At 38.8% G+C, this 19751-nt stretch overlaps 1 pseudogene; it reads right to left on the bottom strand.

Moving 5' to 3' along the window:
• Window positions 1-7013: 7013 nt before the first annotated feature.
• Window positions 7014-7134, bottom strand: LOC139676051 (5S ribosomal RNA; annotated as a pseudogene).
• Between the last annotated feature and the right edge of the window lie 12617 nt (window positions 7135-19751).

Raw genomic sequence — 19751 nt, forward strand, 5'->3', positions numbered from 1 at the left:
TTCCAGGGATGGTGACTCCAACTGGCAGTTTGAGGCCATTTACCTCCCATCCTGTCACTTCCTACCTGGGAGAAGAGTGTGACCCCCCACCTGGTTCTAATGTCCTGTCAGGGAGTTGTAGAGAGTGATAAGACCCCCCTGGGCTGCCTTTTCTCCAGGCTGATCCTCCCCCCTGCTCCCTCAGGTGCTCCTCATCAAGCCTGTGCTCCAGACCCTTCACCAGCTTCTTCTAATAGTGGTTTCTTATTTTCTTCATGTCTACTTGTAGCAAAGATGAAGGGTACATTTTTGCAGGCCAGACTAGAAGTAACTTACACTGAGGAGAGGTAAATTTTGTCATGAACCAAACTTTCCTATAAAAGTATTTCTTTTAAATTGTATCACTGAAGCAATTCAGAACTTCTGCTCCAACTCAGGGTAAGGAAGCACAGCTCTAGAAGCCTGTTCACAACTCATTTCAACCTGACCATAAATGTTTGTTTTTCTCTCCTCTTTCTTTTTTTACCTTTCTGGGTTAAAGAAAAGACCATGTGGTAACACTGTTACCTTGTCAATCAGATAATAGGCCGTCTTTTTCTATTTAGACATGGTAGGAGGTCATTCTGAGGAGTAAGAGATAGGTTATGTCCCTGAAACCTGGCAAAACATTGAAAAATAACACCCATACATTAGAAAATTCTTCTAAGTATCACTAAAATGAGGTATCTTAATTTTCTCAGGCCTAATCCTGTGATATATTTTGTACACATAACCTCCAAGGTCAAAAGAAGATAAAAGACCTGGAAAAATACCCTAAGTCCGTCACATACCTCATTGTTTATTCCTTCTTCGATAAAGGAGTTTCAAGAAGCAAAAACATATAATTAAGACTTAACTGATGCTCCTATAATAACTGCTTTTGATTTAGGAGATAAAATTAAATTAGCAGATAAGGTCTTTTATTTCTGCTCAGCCACTAGTGTATTCCTACAGAGTGTAACTCATTCCTTTAAAAGGCACAGTAACAAAAACAAAGTGGAAGGCAGTCACTTATTAATCTATGTTTTTGTATAGCTATCTGGAAACTCTGCTTTGCTGTCATTATTTAAAACTCACAAACAAGACACACTGTCAGTGATTCTCAAGACAGGAATTCATGGGAATTGTCTAAACAAAACATATTCACTCTTCTTATGTGTAACCAAACGCATAAATGTTGTTGTCTTTTTATTCCTTACAGATGGTTTGTATCTCTAGAGATTTATAGAAGAATTCATAAATTGGCATCACTGGTATGTAAGAAATGTGAAGCAGCCTCTGCTCCCATTGTTCCCTGACTGTGAACCTGCCGCTGGCTGAAAGAGTTTGCTTAAAATATCAGACTCGCAGCACAGCTCCAGTGTGATCACAAAGCTGACCCTCCCCTCATCGGGGACACTTCAGGACTAAATATACAGCTTGATAATTAACAATTGTCATCTCTTTAGGTCATCTATTTCTACATCATTTCAGCCTCCTGGCTTGGCACTGCAGTCTGACAGGAGATGCTGATTAAGTAGCTCAAAGAGAATGATTGTAACCAAATGCTCTGATGAGTGAACCCTCCAAGAGCTCCAAAATCAGAAGTGAGTTGGTGCACCTGTCATCAGGAGCTTCATATTCATCCAACAATGACCTGTCAAATTGACTTGTTAGCGTGGCTGATAATACTCCTGCCTTTTCCCTACTTAGAGAAGAGCAGGGAACATCACAGATGCTTTTGAATATCTTACAAAAAGCATCAGGGAAAAAATATTCTACTTTCACTGAAGATTTGTGGAAAGGTTGGGAATGGAATCCAGATTGCCTGATTGCTTATGTGGGGCCTTATGCACAAGACCAGCCCCTCTTTTGAAACTCAATGTTCTGGTCTTTCTCTATTTGACAGTCCTTTCCCTTGCTCCCATTTTTCTTTTGGATGCGCTGAGTGGCTCATGTGAGGATTGCTAAAATCACAGCACACAGGATTTTATCAGACATGATTTTTTGAAAACCTGTGTTGCATATATGTCATATCACATAGGTACAATGTAAATGCATACTTTAGGAGCAGATCAATATGAGACTTCCTACAGGAAACTCACCTGTGGAGGAGCAGTTCACTCAGAATTTATCCAAGGAAAACCAAAAGAAAGTTAATCCTGAGAAATTCCAAAAATATGTATTATACACCACTGTGGTTTCATAGTGCTTTCCCTGCTGAATTAGTGATTGTATCTTTCATACATTTCCTCCTTGAACAAATTCAGCAGTAGAGAAAGGGATGTAAACTCAGAGACTTTTTTCAAGAATTAGAAGGAGGTTCAATACTGTGCCAATGGTTTACCAAAAAATACCTTCTGAAATAAGAAAGTCCTGACACATTTTCCAAAAAATGTTTAAAATTTCGATTTACCTGGGGTTTTTTTAAATTAATCTTCCCCATAAATCTGAACTCTTAGAAAGCATTGTCCCCAGCTCTCAGATGCTTAATGATTTGTTTTGTCTCCAAAGGCATGGATTTGCCGAAGTGATTCCTAAATAAGAATTGACCTTACACTCTGCATGATTGTTGGATGATTTGTAAAACCTTAAGAGATTAAGACCACAGCTTTAAAGTGGAATGGACCTGACAGTGACCTTGTACATGTAAAGGGGCATAGGGCTCATAGCCTGGAGTGAGATAAATACCCATTTCATGCATGGCCAAAGACCATAATCCAACCTGGATGCAAAATATACCTGGATTTCTGTGGCTGAGCAGATGGGATGCCATTTTCTCATACTCTCATGGTGAAACAGCACTTTGTCTTGGCAAGTGAAAGTACCAAGCCATCCAAGTTGGAAGAGAAGTCAAGGCAGGTCCAAAGACCTCATCCTACTTGGACGTTATACATGTCCAAGATGAGGCAGAAACAGCTTTTCATGTGTTTCACTTTGTTTGGCACTACTGGAGCGTAAAGATTTTTTTTTCTGAATTCACTGATTCTTCATTAACACTCTGATATTTTAGTTATGGCAACACTTGCAACAATAAAGCATTCACTTTAATTGACATATTCTAAGAATTAAGAGGCGTATGAGCAGCTGTGAGGAAGTTCATGGGACCAAAAATGAGCCAAATCCCAATTTCATCTCTAAGATTCCAGGGAGCAAAGAGGTAGCTTGATTTACTGGGAGACACAAGCTCCCAGTTTGCACAGGAGAATGCAGAAGAAAGAGCCTCAGGGGAATCTTTGATGAGAGAAAACAATCTAGACATAAATAAAGACTTCAATGGATTTGTCCCTTTATTATTTTGGAGCCTGATTCAAAGCTCCATTAAGTCAATAGGAGAACTCCAGCTGGGGTTTAGGTGAAGAACTGAGGGTGCAATTTTACACACAACTCATGTCACTTGGGAATATTTCTGTATTGTAGGGCAATATGTTCATTAAAGCACTGAGCTGATACTGAGAAGTATTCAGCTATTATAGGGCATGCTTTCATTGAATTACTTGTTGCTGTCCAATAAAGTAAAATATAGGAAACCCTTTAGTGTTTCATCAAATTCTTGCTCATTTCAAAGAAGACCAATATCTCTGTGTCTGGCTCACATATTAAAAACTTTCCCTGCATATTAAGTTTCATTTTTTTGGTCATAGGCTTAGCTTCAGATCTTTCTATGACTTTTACTAGGGGCTATTTTTGAAGGATTCAAGTCTGTTTTGCCAGTATAACCTTCAATTTCTAATGAGTGTTATTTCAAAGGAGACTTTTCCACTGGTAGGTAACAGAAAATAAAGTTACCTTGAAATTTAATAAGCATTATTTACTCTGTATCTACTAATAAATCCCATCATACATCCTGCTTTCTAAAATGCTAGAGGTTATGATCTCTTCCTATTTGGTATTCAGAAGTTAAAGAAACATTTAATTATTTCACTTGGGGGAATCAGATTTCTCTTTTTTTACTTTTTGATTTTTCTTTTGTATGGCAACAGTTTCATTTGTGATTGTAATATTGTTACTATCACCAATTTTAAGAAGGATTTTTTAAAAAATACTGTATTTATTCCTCCTTTTCAGTCAAAAATTCCTCTTCCAGTGTTATGGTGATTTAATCGTATTTTCATCATAACACAGAGATGTTTTATTCACTCTTCACTTCCCATTTCTTCAAGGCCCAGTACAAACCTAATTACAATTTTAGCTAAGGCTTTCCTTGAACATTAGCAGATTTTAGATAAGGAATAAAGCCTGCCATAAATTTACATACATATGCATTGTGTCCGTATGTGTGTCTGTACAAATCACTTGCAAGCTATGTTAGATTTCTAGGTAAATGTACATTACTAGAATTATATATTCCTTTTAACGATACATGTATATATGCTGCAATAGCCCATTCACGCCAACAAGCTTTTTTAAATCAATAACAGATATAAATCTGTACCTCTGGTTCCAGTGACCCAAATACAGTGCTATCATCCAGAGCAGGGGGGGTTCTTATAACAGACCTTCTGGTTGTATTTTTAACATTCAAATATGTTATAATAATTGCCCTGCAATACCTGGGAGACAATTTAAATTAAATGAGCATATGGAGTTCTGTAGTATGAAATACCTCTCCCCTTGAACTATAGGGATCCTTTTAGTGCTGTTTTACTGTTAAAAATACATAAGCATCTTCATCAGTATAAGGATTTTACTTTTAATTTTTAAATCATACAAGTTGGGTATCTTTGGAAAAATTTGGTACATGAAGAACTAATTGAAAGGCTGCTACAAACAATAATAACCAGTATTTGCCAAATTATGTTGATTCACATAACTTGAAAAAATTGTTTTCATAAAAATAGAAAAAAATATGTTTCAGCCTAAAGTTTATTCTTCCACCTTACATCACTAGTTAGATATTATACATATTACTCACATTAAAATGTAAACATCAACACACAGGACCTTTCTCTTTTGATCATTTTGCATTTCACTATTAATACTTTAATTTTCCTTACTCTGTGTGTGTGAGAGAGCATATGAGTCCATGCATGTGCCTCTGATCTGGCTTATACACTGTACTAAATTGTTCAGTAAATACTCTGCAGCAGGATAAGGTCTAACTGGAAGAAAATTGTTGTGAGTTACAGGAAATTAAAAAATTCCTGCAATACCAACCCACTACTCAAAGTCAATCTGTGGTATCCCACAATCCACTTGGCTCTGAAGTCAAGCCAGAATGATTTTTGAAGAGTAATTTCAAGCCTTATAAAGGGTCACATCATGTATTAAAGCCATATTTGCTTCTGTGTTTTGTAAATTTTGAACTCATTACTAAACCTTTGTCTCTTATGCTGTACGTCTGGCTCTGAACTCTCCTTCATCAATCTGATCCTTAAAACTCCAACAAAAACATGCAACACATTTTGCATGTGAAAAAGTGGTAAAACATAAATAGTTACAATCTCAAGGTGCTGGCATTTAAGGAAAGCTCTAAGAAGCTTATCTCTTTTTTTGTTGTTTTTTTTTCTTTTTGGAATTTTAGATAGGAAAAAACTCAAGCAAGACGTTGCCCAAAACTGTTGTTTTCTGACCACCCTGGGGAAGTGCTGAGTGCTCTCAACTCCTGTTGACTTCACAAGAGATTAAGAGAGTTCAGCACCTTCCAGTATCAGTCTCACAGATATATATCTATATCTACACACATGCATATATATATATATATGTATATATATAAAATGAACTGCTAACAAATCAGATCATCTAATCCTTCCTTTGCCCAAATTCTTTGTGAAAGGATCAGACCCAAAGCTAGAGGTAAAACCATATGCAATTTGCAATAAGCAAAACGTGTCTATAAACAAAATACAATTGGAAATCTGGGAATCATTTATACAGGGAGTGCTGGCAAAGTGCAGGCATATGTGTACAAAACAGTGCAGCACCTCTACAGATTTCAACAGTTCCATTTCTGAAGTTGCTATACTAAGCCTTTATCGTAACCTGGGACTGAGAAACAACACACTGTTAAAAACAAGAGGTTTACCCCCACAACACATCCAGAACTGTGGTGGGACAGCACATCTTAAAACCCAACAAAGATGTGAACACAACTTAGGCTTTGATTCTTCTAAGCTCTCTTCTCTTGGAGGAAATTGTCATTGATCTGCTCTCACTCAAGGCTACCCACAGTATTTCATTATGTGTCTACATCACATATTCACACTGACTGCTCTAAATTCCTCCTGTTTACCCTGAATACTTTCTTTTTATCATGATAATAGTCCTGGAGTGAATCAGCTAAAAGAATTTGGAACAATCTAAACAAGGATTCAAGTAAAATACCCAGTAAAGTGTTTGCAAAGTTAGAATGAGATGCAGCTTGGTCAGGGCAGCACACATGATGCACCACATGGGAAAACGCCCCACCATGTGGCTTTCACTGTCTCTATCACATGGATGCCCAGCCAGGTCTGACATGAGCAGAAAATGAAAGGATGTATTTTGGCCCTGCTTGCTGTCCCATGGAGCACACTGTTAAGGTCAGAGCTGGCCAGATGATCAGCAGAGGAATACCCACTCCTTGTCTGGAAGGCATATACACTTTTTTGAGCTATCAGGATGTGCTAGGGCAGCTGCACAGACACCAGATGAGTCTGGATGAAGCTCTGAGCTCTACTGATGCTCCAACATATCTGCATGCACTAGGCCAGTAAAGAAACACATGTATTCCCCATGTCTATGCTGCCCTTTCTCTAGTGCTTCAAGCTCCAAGAAACCGTAAAGACTTGGTCCAGTGAAAACACACAAGCAAGGGCAAGAATGTAAAGACATTTAGGCCAGAAGAACAAGAGGAGAGGATTTTTAAATGTCCAGCAGGCCACTGAGATGTAGGCAAGAAGCATCAATCCCTGTTTTTCAGGGATGTTTTAGGTGAGGCACAGCGTGCGCAGAACTGGTCCCACCCTTTAACCCCTAAGGTTCATCTGCCACAGCCAAGTGAGCTTGGACAGTGACATTGAAGTTCTTGGGACAGGAACCTACAGCCCCCTGTCTGGTATTCCCAGGAGGTCTCCCATCCAAGAACTAAACAGGCCTGACCCTGCTTATCTTCCGAGATCTGATGGGATTGGGTGTCAGAGTGGCATGGCCATAGTTTAAGTTCCAGTAAGATGTAGATTAAATGACATAAACCATCAAATGCAGCTCCACTTCTGCCATGATTATACATGTGGTTGTTACAAAATGATGTTGATAAATTTCTTTAACATTGTACAATTCACATTTGGGGGACTGATTTGGTGGTAACGTGCTTCAGAACCACAAAACAAAGGGGGAGGCACGTCTGGAAGTTCTGTGTGTCTAATTTAGAAATTTAATCAGGCAAAAGACCTCTCCTTGGAGGCTGATTGGGAGAGGTTCTGCAGATTTCCTCTGCAGGAGCACATACATATGTCAGAACAGACATTGCTCCAGTATGACCACTACGACCCCCTGAGCACTTCATGTTAATTTGGTGGCAGACCAGGTGACTCCACCCACACACAGGAATCAGGTTCTTTAGAGTAACTTTAAAAACTCAGTTTTAACAAATGCAGCATCGCAGTGAAGTTGGTTCTTTCAGAAATCAAATGGCTGGAAAGATTCTAAAGATGTCTTGAAGAAGCAAATATGCAGTCAGTTTGGACTAAAATTCAGACCTTCACCCTTCTCTACACTGTAAAATAAGGGTCTTCAAAGCTTCCACTAATTATACATTTATTTCTGTACACATACTCTTCTCCCTCACCTTTTCTGAAAAAAACAGGGAAAATAAATGTGAAAGAATATAATTATTATACTTTCTTTGTATATTGAACATCTGTTCAGGAGACTGTAAGAGATAACACACAGGAACATTTTCAAGATATTTTGTAGTGGCAGTCAATGCGTGCACATTGTGGAGATGGGTACTGTACGAAATCCAAATTAAATTCATAGAAAGAAACTTGGCTTATTTAAATATTTGCACAACTGATTCAGATGTTATTTCCTTCAATGAATATAGGGTACAAAAAGAAAAACATAAATTAACATGGAAAATAATGGCAATTTGCAATGAGACAGTGGCAACTCTACCATAACTGTGGTTAGGATTGTTTTCATTATAAACCCAGGTTTCCACTGCCATTGCTACAAATTACAATAAAATATTTTCAGCTTCAGATATGGCATATATGGCCCCTGTCCAGGAAATTGTTTAGGCAAATTTTAGGTCATATGTCAGACACCAAATATATATTTTTTTGAAAGTGAGTCATAGTTTCTCTATTTCTATTCTCACTATTTAGTTACACCATAAATAGCTGCTGTACCATGAAGCTGATCCAGAACACATAAAAATATATTCCTGCACCTAAGATCAAGTCTGAGATATGAAAAGCTTCTCATCATATTTTAAAATCCCTCTTATGACAAAGTCAGAATCTCAGGGTTGGTTAATGTATATACAGCCAATGGGAAATTTGCCATGGTGATGAGGTAAAATCAATTTTATCAGAAATGTCAATCTGTAGGTCAGTGATACCACTATAACTTGTGTCTGTCTCAGGGCTAAATGAGTGGAGACTGTCTTTGGATAACTCTTTGAAAGAGCATGAGAAAATGGCAGTCACATATTTAAAACCATAGTTCGTGTATGTAAACTACTGTATGTATTGTTCTTGGCAAAAAGGCAGTTTGATTCTCTTCTGGGCCATGTATATAGAAATGTTTGTCCTTCTCAGTCAGGTATCCAGTGGCAGCATAATGAATTATAATTAATCAACAGCCTGAAGTCAAATGATCAAACAGCCTTGAAGGCTGGGTCTGTTGTGGTAGCTTTAGAAGAGTGCCTAGTTCAAGAACAGAGACTTTTGGACAATATAATGGCCTCCATTGACATTATTGAGAATATTACCATTGAATCCATTCAGCTCAGAGTTTATTACCTGCCCCTCTGGTTGTACCTACGCTACATGGGTGTTTCCACACTCTGCAGGCTGGACCCATTGTTGTGCACGTGTCCATCTGCTCACTCTGTGGCAAACAATTCTTGGGCTGAGCCATTTATTTTGGAGAAATTCATGCATAGGGACAGAGAGAGTTTCAGTGAATTCCAGTGGATGTTCTGGATCGGGACAACTGGGAGGCCAGCACTGGATACAGCTCCGGAAAGCATGTCCAGGACTGACAGTCCTGGAGGACACCTAAGGTTTCCAGGTTTTCATTGTACATTTAATGTGTTTCCTCTTTCTTATGAAACTAAACTCTGTAGAGGAGTAGATTTACATAAATCCTATCTCTGCCTGATTTTTAAGAATTTGTGCACTTTAACTTTTCTATTTAAAAGAATTCCTTTTTTAAATGGGCCTGTGGGTAAAGGTGTAATTCGGTGAACTTTAAGCATGACCATGGAGAGATTCATGACCAAAGTTAAATTTTTCTTCACAGTGGAACATATGCATATCATCATGTGGAATTTGGGCATCACTATATTGACTAACATATTTGTGGTACTGCTCCTCCAGGAATTTCATTCCTAGCAATATAAGATCAGGTTCATTTGATGTTTATATTGAATCTTGCCATTGGTTTCATCATAATTGGGTTGCTTTTGATAATCCATTAAACAGTTTCTGGAAAGCATTCAATGCTAAAATGTCTTTTCATTAAGCTAATGAAAATTGCTAGCCTGATATAAAGAGACACAATTAAGAAATCCACCTTGGAAGAGCTTAACATCTTTCATTTCATCCTGGAACAACCACAATGCAGCCATAATTTATATAGAAGCCATCCTTTTGAAGAGTTGTGAGTGAATGTTTTAGGTTAGCTTAGGGAAGTCCCAAATGCAAGCTGATACATAATACACAAATGCTAAGCTTCCAAAGAATGATTTCAAAGACGAGCAAGCCAATTAATATATAACAAAATTATGACATTTCTATATGAAATATGAAAACATTTAACTGGTCAATCTCCAGTTTTCAAAAGCCATTAGAAAAATTCTCTGCTTCTATCTTACTGAAGATAATACAGTTCTAGTCTAGGCTGGAAATCTGTACTATGCAGCAAGTTTGACAACCCATGGAGATGTAAACTTTTTCATTTGTGTTTTTTAAGTAGCCATTTGTAGTAACTTCATACTCAGCTTCATTGAAATCATGGACTACAAGTTTTGATGCCAAACCTGCGAATTAGTTCAGCTGAAGATGATTTTGATCAAAATTCCCATTGGACTTCAGAGAGACAGGAATTTAGTCCCAAGTTAAAGCCCCACTAGAATGAAAGATGCTTGGAACATATGCTGAGATCCAAATTCCAAACGCAATCCATACTCCCCTTTTAATGATGCAAAATTTACACTGTTGTGTCACCAATTGGAGCATAACCTAAACTCCTGTCACCTGATTCCTTCATTAGGTTTTCTGAAGCTTTGCTCTATTGTTCAAGGTAAGGAGTCAGAGACAGAGACCTCTAAAAGATTTTTTTCTTTTCCAATAAAGTCTTCTCATGAAAAAATGTGTTTGAAAAAAACAAAACATTGAAACATCTTCCAAAATGACAGTTTGGATGTTTTTGTTCTTGAAACCACTTTTAATTACACAATTTCCTTCACTTTTATTTTAAAATAAGTGTTGAAATTCAGTATGAAAAATCCAACTTGCATGCAGAGTAATTGTGTCCCATCTGGCCAAGAGAAATACTTTTATCCACGAAGGGTTTGTTTTTTCAATTTCTCTGAATTTCAGAAAAAAATACTCAGAATATCCTTTTATTTACACAGTTTTTAAACAATTATTTTGGCTTGTTTGTCTTGGAGCTGCCATCAAGCTAATAAAACAGTCTTTTTCTTGGTGCTCTCCTCACTATGAGATGGCAGCATGAAAGGGAAACTGCTGTTGTGCAATGAGAGAGATGGGAAATCAGGGATCAAGACTGAGAAATAAGTCACTGAGTCAGAAGTTGGAGAGAGGAAGGAGTGAAGGTACAGGCAAGGAACAGGAAGTGAGACATTATTTCCTCTGGGCTTCTGCCTCTTGCTGACCCAGTAGGGTGAATTCAAGGAATCCCCCAGTGTGGGGGATAATGAGACTAACCAGAAGCCCAGAGCCAGAGAGCAAACAGTAGTACAAAGCCCCCAGCCACAATTATAACTGACAGGACATCATTTTTAAACAGGTTTTGGATCTGGCGAATAGAGAGATGTCCAATTTTTCAACCAGGCAAAATTCCATGGAAAGTAGATATTGCTGGGGGCAGAGTGGGTAAAGAAATTAAAGGGACATCACTCAACTGGATCCACCTTTCTGTCAAAAAAGCCCTTCTGGAAAGTCTTCTCTCAGTCTTGTTTGGGGCATATTCTTAAACTTGAGGCCATGCACATCTGTTAAAACTTTGTATGCCCTCTTTCCTGTTTAATGTGAAGCTTGGTTAAACCTGTATTCCTCTAAATTGTATGTATGCTCTGAGAGTACATGGGAAGGGGTGGTTTTAACATTAAATTAGGCTGGGGTTTAATATGAAAGGAGGTACTCTGTGAATGGGTTATGGGAGTCATAATGGTCAACAAGTATGCTGACGAATTATATTCATGCCAAGGTTTGTATAAAACCACAGAATAAAATTACCATTGAATAAAGCCTAAATAAGGATATAAATACTATTTTCCTCCTTACATAATTTTTCAACCTGTGAGCAACAAAAATATATTTCACATGTACATTTAAAGAGATTTAAATGTACAATCCATTTCTATTCCTGAATTTTAGATGTATGTTCACAGTGCAATAACTTAGCACAGCCTAATTTGGTGCAAGATAAAAATCTCTATTTCAGAGCTGGTGTGTTCACCTTTCAACTGACACTTCATCTCCTGACAGAACCAAGTGGTGTCCTCACGTGTGCATTCTCTAGGACCTTACCAGCTGGATCACTACCATTTTTTCTGAAAGCTGGGAAGCCGATAAGATCATGACATTTTTTATTGCAATCTCTAGAGGAAGGTCTGCTTGTCCAACAGCTTTACAACCCTAAAAGTAACATTCTCCTATCTCTGCACTGGATTTGGACCTACTTGCTGTCTAAGTGGTGGTAGGCAATCCCAGAGGTGCTCCTCAAGAGCTGTTGGCCATAACCAACAGTGATTACCAAGCCACTCTGCAAAGCCATGTCCTTCCATACTGTGAGAATTAGGACTGGTCTTTGACTTCTAGCATCAGTTCAGAGTGCAGATTTTTTGAGGACGGTACAGAGAGCATTAAAGATGTTGCTAACCTCCATGGCAATGACTCTGAGGGGCAGGAGATATCTCTTGAAAGCCAAGAACTCTTCTCAGCACAAACAAGAGGTGCAAGTTACAGAAATACTAGTTTGGATTTATAGCCTCACAGCTGTGGGGATCTGAGCTGCTATTTGTGTCTGTATTGCAAGTGGGGTAAACTGCTACAAGGTGTGGGACGGTTTTTGTTTGGAACTTACTGATTCAGCCACCTCTGGTAGAAGTAAATTGGTAGTTGTTCCGAGCTCTCCACAGTCCACCTCTTCAGATTCTTAATACAGCACAGAAATGCCAAAGCTTAAATTCTGTGCTGTTTTTTAATTCCCCTCATATATCGAGGCAAACTCTTCCACGTGAGGATCTCCTCTCAGTGGTGTAGACTCAAATGCTAAAATTTTATGTGGAATCCAAGCATCACCCAAATGCATTTCCCTAGCAGTGTGAGCACAGGCCCCTTTGAGTGCATGGGTTGTAGGACAGGTAGTGCAAACCATTTCACAGTCTGGTGTCTCTGCTCTATACCTGCTGTATTGTTTCACAGAGTTGTATCACAATGCTGCAACAGGTGGATTTCACAACTTCCTGCCAAGGAATTTCATCTAGTACAAAGCATAACATCTTGGCACTAGGCAAAAGTCTTTCTGGGGAATATTTTATAGCATGCACATGGAAAGGCATCAAGAGAGTAAACACCAATTAGGGAAAAGGCTAAGAACACTGTTAACCCCTAAGGTTCCAAGTAATCATCACCAAAGTCTGTTTATTCAACCGTGGAATTTGTGTACAACCACAGGGGACATAAAATGGAATTGAAATCTGAGAAAGGGCTTGACTATGACTCCAAAGCAACAAAGCAGAGCTACTTTGTTCAGTCCAGCAAAGGTATTGGTGCCCTGTGATTCACACAGTGAAGCAGCATTTCCAGGCATGACAGTACTGAATGTCTTTCTAGGTTTCTCTTTGCCTTTTTAAATAAACTCATACAACTCCGTGTGCTGAACCAGGTCACAGAAGAATGTCATGTCTTCAGAAATAAGGTCTGTCTGAAGAAGAGAAATGTGGAGTTTGTAACCTGCTCCTGCAAAAACGGGCAACTGAGAACCCATAGCAAATTCTCTTACCTTTCACCAACAGTCAGAATGCCCTGGGAGAGTGCACAGAGAGAGGCACTGAATAGGAAGGGCAAAATGTGTAGTCTCCATTCTCTCTGGTGGCACCAACTATGGGGAGGGCAGCTCATACTTGAGGAAACTTTTAAGTAAAGAGAAGTGGGAAAAGATCATCAGAGTCTTGATAGTGACCTCCTAGAGCCTCTCTACTTCAATTGGTAACACTTCAGATCTGTGATCTACACCATTCTCCCTCTGCCTGATAAATGGGAGGAGGAATAGTGGGTGCTGTGCAGGAAATTGGACACAAGCATCTCCCTCGAAGTCCTCACCTTGGACCTAGAAATGCAGAGCCCAGCAGAAACCTGCAGACAGCTAAAATGAACACAGCAGCTTCACTGGAGGAAAATGAAAAGCACAGTGAGCTTCTGACATCCATCTAACTACAGCACCAAGTTTTTCTTGCTCTACCTCCCTTAAAAGTGTAGACACCAAGAGCAGGCCTCCCATCACAGCAGAATGAACCTCCTTCTCCACGTGACAGCCTCAGAACTGTCAAAAGGCAGCTTCTGTGGGAATAATTTTATCCTTTACTCGGCCAGTCCCTGGGGCATGGGCAGGCCATGGGAAGAGGTGAGTCTTGCTGGGGCTGGCAGAGCCCAGAGCTACTGGCCAGCAGCTGCACAGTAGGTTGGCTACATGTTGTTCTCCCTGTCTCACTCGTCAGGGGTGATAAGAAAGGGCAGACACCACTAGTTTGGAGACAGTGTCATACCAGCATCCCTGCACAGCTCTCAGATCAGGTATCTGCCAGCCCTGAGCACTGGCAGAGGACACGGACGATCTGTAAACAACCCAGAGCTGTAAACAAGTGCGAGCATTTGTGTAGCATCAAAATAGGGAGACTCTTGTTGATTTTGGGTTTGTTGATTTTGTTTTTACAGCATTGTACTACTCATTTTGAATTTTTTCTTGGCTACTGTGGATTTGAAAGTTTACATAACTTCTGTATCTATTAAAGTTTTTATGTCTATACTTTTCCAGGGTCTATTTTTTTCCATTATATCCTATTAGAATAAAGTTTGCAATGAAAAGCTTAAGACAAAAATTCCATGAAAGCAGATATTCTAACCATGGAAACACATTTCCCAACTCCAGAGATGTGTATAATGTATGGAAGCTTTAGAGTAATACTTTCTGGGAAATCTTGGGTTTAGGACTTACTTAGACAATGTTACAAAACTTTAAGTATCACAAGTCCAATATGAATACAATTTTTATCGAATATCAATAACCTTCATTTCTGTCCATACAGTATTTCCTTATGCAATGTTTTATGACAAGTTTCTTGAAAATGCTTTGGGATACCAAGATGTGTTCCATTAATTATTTATCCATTCTTCTGTTTTCAAGAAAAAATTCTTATTTCTAGTTTTTTTTAGTCTGCTGAATCAGTAACATGAATGCAGGTTTAACTCAATTATAATGAAAAAAAGCCATTTCTCATATATATACATACATATATCTATATGCTGAACCAAAAACATATCTGTAAGTTCATTGATTTCTATAGAAAACTTTCATTTGATCCAGAGAGATAGAGGCAAGGATAAATAATTCCAGCAGCCTGTAGGCTGTGAAGTGTTAACCAGTGACATCACTGCCAACAGCTGAGAACGGCTCTTATAGAATCAGCTGCTTCGAAATTGGTGTGCTTAAAAGCCAGTTTACAGGCTGCCCTGTAGCTTTTGGGAAGGGTGAAGGGGGGAAGAAATAAGAGGTTTTATAGTGCTTCAGTTTGCCTTTGATCCTGTGGTTTAGGGTGTGTTTGCTAAAGAAATCAATTTCTTTTGATTTAAAACGAAAAGTAGGGTTAAACTCATGCCTGATGTAACTCTTATGGAGTTACACTTGTGATTAATATTTTAAGACAGGGGCACAAGCTATTTTAAGTGCTGTTCTTTCTTTCAAGCACCTTTGTATATATGAAATTCTAGAGTAGCATAAACTAAACAATATAAGGAGTTGTAAATACATTCCGTGAAAACAGTATAAGAATCCAGTAACACAAAAACAGGTCTTCTAGTCAGGAATGGATCTCATAGACTTCAGGATAGAAAGATGTCACCATCACTGAGAAAGCTTTTTTCATAAGGATAACAGGAAAAAAATTAGAAAAGGCTCAGTAAAGGCACAGATGATGGGATGCCATTTTTATGACTCTGGAACACATCCAGAACCTAAGTTGAGGAATATATTGAGTTTTCTCTTCTGCGTAGATGGATCCCTGTGAAGTGTAACCTACACCCCTGCTGGGTTGTGTGCAATGGATTTCCAAGGAAACTCTGGAAAGAGCACGAGATTATTTTTCTGGACTCAAAGCAGATTTCCAGCTTGAGAGGGTTCTAAATGAAACATGGGAGAAGCATTCCTGTGCTGGATGCTCTCCTGATATTAAGGAAATACCTTTTAAACAGCTCACCTTTCTTGCAGTACTAATCTTTTACTCCTCCAATACTAATCTTTTACTGGGACAATCATGCCTTAGAGACTATTGCTGCTTTTACAAAGCATTTTATTGTATTTCCTTGAGGTTTAATAGGTTGTGTAATGCAGAGCACCTGAAGAATATTATAAAACTAAATCACATATTTTCTTATCTCCTTACTGTATCAAATTAGACAAATGAAAATACTCCTCTTTCCATGAGTATTATGGATGGGATGTTTGGTGTTCTGATGGTATAGGTTTTTAGAAATTCAATTCTGTAAAATACATATAATTAGAACCAGCAGTATTCTTTTGGAAGAGAAATAGGTCTGGGTAGAGTTCTTTAGAAAAATCAATCTGCATTCACCAGCGAGTCCAAAGAATTTTTGAATTCTATCAACTTTTTCAAGCAATAAATCATCGTTACTTTATATTACTTTACATACAGATAACTTAAACTCTGGCTGATCGACAACTTTCTTATTCAGCCTTTGACATCAATTATCTATTATCTATTCTTCTGTCAATATCAGCTGTCTAAATCTCATGCAAAAGAATTGCACCCTTAGAGAGGGAAAAGCACCTTTGTTAACTATCCAACATTTGAATGACTACATTTATTCAGTGTTCAATAGGACTGAGCAAATAATTTAATCAGCACAAAGCCACCCCAAATTTGTTAGAGTTAATGAGTTTTTTCAAATAGAAACTTAAATATCTTTACTATTCCCTTGGGAAGCAGGGTTACTGGGTAGGACAGTCTCTGACATGAATCTCCCCATCTCTCCCAAGGCTGCTTTGCAGGGGAGAGGAAATCCCTGGGATATGGTCCTGTGCCTTGCAAATGCCCAACTGCTGTTACAGCCCCTTGGAAATACAGCCACCTGAATAAGCAGGCTTGAGGCTACTGCAGTTTAGGTCAATAGTTTGCATGGCATAGTTTGCAAAGAATCACATCCTTTGGCATGAAGTCTTTTCAGAAAAGCAAAGCACCAGAATGTTCAAGTCCTTGTGGACACTGGATGGGTTGGACAAAGTGGAAGATGAGCATGAATAGCCCATTGCCATGGTTGTAACAAGACCCTCCTCATGTACAGCCTGAGCACCCAGGGCCTGTGTAGCAGCCAGGGACACTCAGGGAGACCTCCAAGCCTCACCAGGCTTAGGACAACTCTCTCCCATGCTCTCCTTGTTCTGGTTACTCGAACGGGAACAGAGATTTGTTCTGGGCTTTGCTCTGAGCTTGCACAGACCATTGGAAATGGCAATAGGACAGCCCAAGCTGAATTTTCAGACAGTAGGACATGGTTCAAAAAAATTAATTGAAGAAAACCACTTTTCTAATGTAGTAATGGCAATGTACTAATTCACTAATGTACTAATAAGGCAATTATGGGATTGGCTGAAGTGATACAATGGGAGCAGTTCAGGTCTATTGAGCATAAAATATTCATTTAAGAGGACCAACTAATTGCATATCTTCCTAATCTTCCAAAGAGCTTTTCAGCCTTTGGAACATAAATAATGCTGCACAGTGAAAGAGGACACACATTTAAACTGGAGCTGAGCCTCATACTCAAGTTTCCTAGAATATTTTTTTCTGATTTTTTTTTATAAAATTAGAGGGGATTTTTGTTGGGTTTGGGTGTTGGGGTGGGATTTTTGCTTGAAAAATTGAAGTAATATCCATGTCTTTAGTCTGTATTTCTTAAACATCCACAAATCTGGCTGAGATGTTTCAGGTGCTCAGCATCAGATTTACCTTTGTCAAAAAAGAAAGAACTGCCAGCAAATTCTCAGTTAAAGCAGCCACCACTCCTCATGGCTTTCTTTATAGAATGACACTAGATCAGGTCAGAATGTCCCAGCTTTGCTATTGTGTGTATTAAAGCATACTCCAATCATAATTTCCTCCAGTGTTATTGTTTCCACTTTATTTTCCAACACTGTTCTTTGGACAGAGTGACAGGCTTCCATAAATCTGGAAGGACAGAGATTGACAACTTGGATTTTGCACAAATGTCTTAAAAGATAACAAACAGAAGGTGAAAGCAATCGAAAGCCCAGGCACATACTTCAAGAAATGCTGAAGTAGGACACATTATGATCTTTTGTCAGTCATTTAAAGAAGGGCTACTGTGATTTGTAGAAAGACAAGTCTATCCAGTAAATGTATTTTTGTTCCCACCAGGGGTATCCAAAGGCTGTGCTGCAGATTAGGAACTCCATTCTGCACTCTGGTGACATTGTCCTTCATGCAGAGGGGGAAGGGGCTTCTGAGCTACTTTTTCACTGTGCCCAGCTGTGATCATCAAGTCCAACCAGAATGCTGCCAGGGTGGAAAAGTGTCAGGAACAAATTCTTCTGGATGCTGGGACTTGTTCCATACCCCATCTGCAGAGACTGGGGACACCAAGCACTGTGCTGTGCATCCTCCTGCCCTGCCTCCTGTCACATCAGGCAAATTCTCATCTGTGCCTGATTTTGGATCTTTCCAAGGCAGTCCCTGCCAGAAAGGTGGGGGTTTCCCTGGTTTATGCATGAAGTTGATGTAATCTTTGTATTTCTCAAGGTGCTAGTGAAGATAGCATTAATGCTAATAAAGGACCATTGGGAATTCATTCCACATGGCATGGATACATATTTACTGTCAACTCTGATGCCTCAAGGGCCACATCAAGTTTTGTCTGCCTCACACTCAGACCATGTAGTAACCAGCGTCTTTGACTGGTGTGTTCTCTGTGTATTATACATAGTTCTATAAAGAGAAAGCACAAAGTTTTCTAGGAAAGAACTCTTTTTTCTGCATCATTTATGAGCCAGTGTCCTGGTCTTCACTGAGTCATTCAGGTGCTAATCCATAAAAATATTGAGATAATAGCTAATATTAACAGAACTCTTGAAAGAAACTCCCTTCAAAATACAGGCCAGAATTTTGGTATTCACTCTCCTCCAACCTTTACAATGTCCTGACTTTGAGACAGGAAACCCCCTTAATTGCTGTGCAAATATCCAGATTCATGTTCTGGCTCCCATATCTCTCATGGCAGGTTAGACCTAAATTTTATGTTGCTGCCTAACATTGTGCAGTTTTCTGCAAAAAATTTGTTTCACATCTTTGAAGAATTTTTAACATAGATTTTTACTAAACGTAACACAGAATATTTAGGAATATGACAGTATCATAATCTCTGTACTATATTGTTTGCTGATATATTCAGTTTAGTATGCACAATCTGGGCATTTTCAAGTCACAATATGTTAGTTTGTTGTCTTCGGTTGTCACAGCTTAAAATTGTCAGAAAAGCCAATGCTGGACTGGTTTCTACTTCCCATCAATACTCAGTCAAAAGCTGTAATCTTGAGTGAAAATCAGCAGGAGGGTCATTTCATTGAAAATGCTGCAAACACAAAATACAGACACAAATTTAAGCACCTCTCCATCATAACTTAGTGGTTTGTTTCTTAAAAACTCCTAGTAACCATGAACAGCAGAGCCCATCCTTGAGGGTCAACTCCGTCCTATTTTCACAACAGCAGACAGATTCTGAAATTATTAGCTGGGACCTGAAAGTTCTTTCAGAAAATTAAACCTTCTGTCTGTTCTAGTATTTACTACCAGCTCAGAAAGAACATTTTCTAATGTTTTTTCAGAACTTTTATCTTCCATTCATTGAAGGAAGCTCTGGGTTTCACAAAGACAGAGGCACTCTAAAAGGGAAAGAGCTCCCCACAAAGCAAGCTGGTTTGTGGTTTGATGGGTGATGGCTTTGCTTCTTTCATATTTTTTCTTCTAAATATTCACCTGATCATAATATCCAAGTCAAGCAAAGGCAAAAATAATCTCAATCCCTGGGAATAAGATTAGTGGTTGT

Source organism: Pithys albifrons, chromosome 9, assembly GCF_047495875.1.
Source record: "Pithys albifrons albifrons isolate INPA30051 chromosome 9, PitAlb_v1, whole genome shotgun sequence".
NCBI classification, from domain to species: Eukaryota; Metazoa; Chordata; class Aves; order Passeriformes; family Thamnophilidae; genus Pithys; species Pithys albifrons.